The 5,907-nt window shown below is 27.6% G+C and overlaps 1 long non-coding RNA gene across 1 annotated transcript; it reads left to right on the top strand.

The window, feature by feature from the left end:
• The first annotated feature begins 3,069 nt into the window (after positions 1 to 3,069).
• LOC121206653 (uncharacterized) lies at positions 3,070 to 5,113 on the top strand. Its single transcript, XR_005901762.1, has 3 exons — positions 3,070 to 3,371; positions 4,058 to 4,143; positions 5,068 to 5,113. It is a non-coding gene; the product is annotated as an uncharacterized lncRNA (long non-coding RNA).
• Positions 5,114 to 5,907: the final 794 nt, after the last annotated feature.

The following is a 5,907-nucleotide window of genomic DNA, read 5'->3' as shown; positions in this document are numbered from 1 at the left end:
TTGAGATTTACTTTTTAAAACTTTTAATGAAAAGTTATCCATTCATGATTTAATTTCTTAAATTTATATTAAAATTTAGGCTTACTTTAATTGGAGGCATTTTTTCTTTATATATCAGATTTTCTGATTAAATGGTGAAATAATAGTGGTTTCATTATTAGGTTTTAGGTTCGATTTATCTTTTAACTATATTTGTATCTTTTATTTTATGTTATTTGAAGTTTTTTTAATTTATTTTTAATTAATTAACTCTTTTATTTATAAAGATAAAATAATAATTATATAATTAAAAAATATATTTTATATGTATCAATATGTTAAAATATTTTTAATTAATAACTCATTTACTTATATAAATAAATTAATAATATATTTATCATTATGTTTAAATATATTTAATTTTTAAAACTAATTTTTTGATATAATTTTCTTTACATATAATATTTATTTTTCCAATTAAATATGATAATTTTTAATATTATAAAATTAAATAATTATTTCAAATATCATTATTATTTTTATATATATAATATTTCTAAGTATAATTATTTTTCATCTCCATTGTGTATCACACACCCTTAATCAGCAAGTAATAATATTATATTAATATTCCTTTCGCCAGTAATTTTTTGTTATCATCACCTGCTGTTCACTCACATGCATCTTCACAGCTTAAATTCAACCAGGTTAAAATATTTGTATTTTTCATTTAAAATATGTTGAATTATTAAGGTTAAACTTTTATGTTAGCGAATATTTTAGTAAAAGGATTTTAACTATATTGATAATTAAATTTTAAATTTTGAGAGTATAAAAAAATTATTTTAAAACAAAAATAAAGAGTATATGGATTTGAAGTCTAAATTTAATATATATTATTAAAATTGTAATAGGGACGGAAGGAAGAATCTGACTCTCTATTCTCCCAACTCCAATCCTGTCAAAGCATATAATTATATCACACAGCTAGGGGACCATTTGAATTGAACTAGTGAAACGATTTGGAGTTAATTGAATTTATAAGTATTATTTTATAATTCTAATTTAATTTAAAATTTTTTTAAATTGGGTTGAGTGAAATTAGTCGAGTTAAAATAAAAATTAAATATGTTAAATAAAAATATTGTTATATTATAACTATTCCTATGTTAGAGCACATAAATTTGACACTATAAATATTTGAAAATTTTCAAAGTAAAATAATAAGAAAAATAAGATACTTGAATGTGATAAATTTGAATAATTAATTAGGTCCCAAAATTATTATTTTAGAAAATTTTTAAAATTTTAACTTTTTTATATATTTTTAGAATTATTTTATATTTTTATATATTTTTTAAAAATATAAATTTTGAATTTTTTTATAAATATTTTGAATTTTAAAATTATTTTGAACTTTTTTTTGTAGTTTTTGACGAGAAAGACTAATTTATTTATTTTCAAAGTTGACAGAGACCAAAAAAGTATTTATACCAATTTGTTATTTAAATTATTTAAATTATTCAAATTATTAAAGTTATTCGAATGGTGAAATTCAACTCGACTCGAGCTTGAAATTCAAATCAAATTATTCGAGTTGACTCAAATAACGCGAATTAATTAACTCAAAACTTAAAATTATTTTTAATTTTTTTAAATTAAATTAAATTTTACTCACGTCTAAACAACACAATTGAAGCTGTTGAAGCTGGTGTGAAGTCGTAGGCGTAATGTGGTTCCGATGTCTTGCATATCCATGGTGTTCTTTTTCTTTTTGTAATTTGTTGTATAACCGTATTTAATATATTTTTTTAAAAGTAATCATATTTAATTTTTTTATATTTAAATAATTTGCATTATATATTTTGAAATATTCATGTTGTGATTTTTTTCACTTCACCGAAATTTTTATAGATATGTGTTTCTTTTATTTTTAATAAGGATGGTAGAAAATTATGTTATAACTGTGGTCATCCTAAATCAGAGTAGATTAATTACTAAAAAATAATTGAAATGCATTTATTAAAAATGATTAATTGGAGTACCAAGAGATAAAAATAGATTGATTTTCGTGTTTATACAAATCAATTAATTTATTGCTTTTTTGGTTTAAATTGACACTAAAAAATGGGTTTAATTAATTAATTAATTTATTATAAACTGATGAAACTAATGGAATAAAAAACTAATGATGTTACTTATTTAATCACAGAACTCTTTCCAAAAATAGAACATCATGTTGAATAAAATAAATGAGTTCATGTTCCATTTTTGGAGCACCCGATGACATGGTTTTTAACTATATTATGCTAAAAGGTTCAGATGTCAGATTTCCCAGTGTTGTTAGCAAATTTGATGAATGCAAAAGTAGTAGTTTGGACCACTCGTAAATTAAATAATTTGAATTATGTCAGGATTTCGACTCGATTAAGCAACGAACAAGAAAATAACAGAATAAATTGAGAAATTGAACACACAAATTTAATGTGAAAAAAGCCCTCCAAAGAGATAAAAAATAACGGGTAAAGATAATTTTACTATAATAGCAAAAGAACAAAGAGTATAAAAGATGGAGATAAAAACTAAACCAAAAACTCGAAAACAAAGAACCCACAAAACGTAAACACAAAATTCTCTAAATGTGTTATTAGTTCTAATCTCTAATGGGTATGTTTTCTAAGGTTGTAAAAGAGCCTATTTATAGGTTAAATTCATAAGTCAAATAATAGTAAAATAATCTAAACTAATCAGTATTTGATTGAAACAAGTAAACAGAGTTTAACTGAAATATTATTTCTCAAATTTGACTGAAAATAGGAGTCATATTTAACAAATTATTTGAGAATTTTATTCAATTCGAGTGATATAATTTAATTCAATTTAAATTGTAGAATTTGAATAATCTGAATTGTGACAGCCCAAAATTGACCCTAGTCGGGAAGTGGTTTCGGGACCACAAAACCGAGTTACAAGAAAATTTATTTTAATTTTAATTGCATATATTAAATGTGGTAGTGTATGTGTGGAAATAATAAAGGTTTAAAATTAGCCTTAGGAATGTGGATTTTCATGAAAGGACTTAGTTGAGAAATTTAGAAAAGATGATAGATAAATTGAAAGGATTAAATAATAACAAGGTGAGAAAGTATGGATTTGCATGTCAAAATGCCCTTAATTCATGAAGTGGCCGGCCATGTGATGATGGTCCTCCATTAAGTCAAGTTAAATACAATTTTATAATGGTAAATGATAAAATAATCTAAATAGAAACATAAATTAATAAGAAATGGAAGGTGGGAGAGTGTCATCTTCTCCTTGCAAAACCGAACATAAAGGAAGAAGGAAAGAAAAATGGTTAAAAAGCATTCGGTCAACTTAAGGGATTAATCAAGGTAAGATTGCATGTTATTTTTCATTAAATTTTGTTAAATTTAGTTAATAGACAAATCCATATTATAACCCATAGGGTGATTTCTCTATTTGGTGAAAAAAAAATGGGCATTCGGATGTGATCGTTAGATGTTAAGAGGATAGTGTTTGATGCTTTGGAATGGAATATTAGAAAGATGAGTAATGAAATAGCTAATAGATATATGAACCTTGGTATGATATTATGGATAGATGTGAGTTTTTGGTAGTAGAAACATTCGGCCAAATTATTATGTGGAGGAACTATGTGCTCAAATGAAATGAAAAAAAAATGATATTGCATCGAAATTGTATATTCGGCATTTAAAATTAAGTACATAGGTGATGTTAGATTGAACTTGCATATTCGGCTATATAGTATGCACATTGGTGAAATTTCTTTGATTCTATACAATCGACCAAATGAGGAGGTTGGTTTACAAAGTTGAGTTTGATTCATAATTATGTATATTTGAATGTAATCATATTTGGCATAATATTATTTTGGAAGGGATAATACATTTGGCTTTGAGATATAATATGAACATTAGTTGAGACTTGGATGTCTTGAACAAGGATGATTGTAAAAAAAAATGGAATTATTAAATTTATATATATATAGGTATCTTGCAAGGTAAATTAAATTACTAAACTTATTTATTTAATCAAGCTCAAGAATCCAAAGGAGGGGAATCAAGCAAAGGCAAAGCAAAGAATATTGAGTAGTTGATTGGGAATCACTTCATCCGACCTAAGGTAAGTCATTAAGCATATATTTTGTATCAATTTAAATGGTTATAACGTCTATGTAATGATGCTGAATGGAACGATAAATATATATATTTATACATGTATGCATGGGGTGATGAAAGTATTGAATAAAAAGAAAAGAGGTGAGATGAATTGAGTTGTTGGTTTAGGCACTAAGTGTGCGGGTGTAAACATTTATGATCATGAGATTGGCACTAAGTGTGCGGGTTTAAATTGTACAGCACTAAGTGTGCGAGTTTACAGTACATGGCACTAAGTGTGCGCGGTTGATTATTAAGCACTATGTGTGCGAACCCAATATATATTTTCTATAAATTATTTACATTAAGGGTGCGACTTTACCGAGTCGATTTTGGACAGCGGAAAAAGGTAAGTGTGCGAACTTGAAATGCATGGTACTAAGTGTGTGAGTTTAAAGTGCATGGCACTGAGTGTGCGTGGGTGATTACTAAACATTATGTGTGCAACCCAATATATATTTTCCATAAATTATTTACACGAAGGGTGCGGCTTTACCGAGTCAATTTTGGACAGCGGAAAAGGTAAGTACCTTGAGTTCATGGCTAATAGGCGCTATGTTTATATTTGGAGTTGAGCTTGGTAAGTTTTGAACCTATGTGACGATTATAGTTGAAGTCACGTACATAAGGTTCATTGTGGAATAGGTGAAAGTTCGTTTAATTGTATGATTATAACGAAAATAAAATGATGTATGAAAGGTCAATGTAGGACTTGGTATGAGATTGAACCATAGGGTTTAAGGAACTATGGTATAGTTTGGTATGGATGGAGTACTTAACCTCATTTCATTGTTTCCTGTTGTGATAATTTTATTAATGGATGGTTGTGGAATGCTTATGGCTTACTGAGTTATATACTCATTCGGTGTTTGCTTGTCACCTATTCTAGGTTTCTTGGACTCGTCTCTTTTTGCGTGATCGTGCCGTCGTCGAAGTCATCACACCGGCTAGCAACCTTTGGTACTTTCTTCTTAGCTGGTCTAGGAGAACATTTCGGCATGTATAGGCTATTATGTTATGTTTGAACTTTGGTATGTAAACTTTTAGCCATGCGAAAATGGCATAAATGTTCGGTTGGATTTGGTTTTATAACATTAGGTCGTAAGTCTTGGTAATACGATCTTTATGCATGGTTGATTATTTTTGGTGTTAAAATTTATGTTATGGCAAAAGTGTAGTAGGGGGGGATGTTTGACAATGATTAGCCTTTGGTATGGCTAGTCATGATTATAATTTTGTGATATGTATGATGAATTACTAGTTATATCAATAAGAAATCACTAAATGGACATAGTTGCTTCCGTAACAGATGCTGGCAGCAGCAGTGACGTGGGATTGAAAAATTACAACAATTAGTAGGAATGGAATTAAATAGTGGATAAATTATGTAATCGAAGCTCGATGAGTCTATTTTCATATAGAAGTAACGAAACAATCATATAGACAGTATGTTAAGAGATATTCAGGTTCTCGCGAGACAGGGCCAGAACAGTTTCTGGGTTCCCTGTTCCGACTTTGTAAATTTATTATGAATTAACCAGAGATAATTAGGAGCCATGCCATATATGTATAGATTCCTATTTGAGTCTAGTTTCTATAGAAATAAACGGCATCAGTATTGAAGCTCTGTACAGGGAGATATCCAGGTCGTAATGCACAAAGGTCAGTGTAGTCGACCCCAGTAACATGGGAACTTTGACTAATAAACTGTACTAATTGGCCCAACCAA

The sequence above is a fragment of the Gossypium hirsutum genome, chromosome A09 (assembly GCF_007990345.1).
Source record: "Gossypium hirsutum isolate 1008001.06 chromosome A09, Gossypium_hirsutum_v2.1, whole genome shotgun sequence".
Taxonomy (NCBI): domain Eukaryota; kingdom Viridiplantae; phylum Streptophyta; class Magnoliopsida; order Malvales; family Malvaceae; genus Gossypium; species Gossypium hirsutum.
The sequence above is the reverse complement of the archived record's forward strand: the minus strand, read 5'-3'. Positions and strand labels throughout refer to the sequence as shown.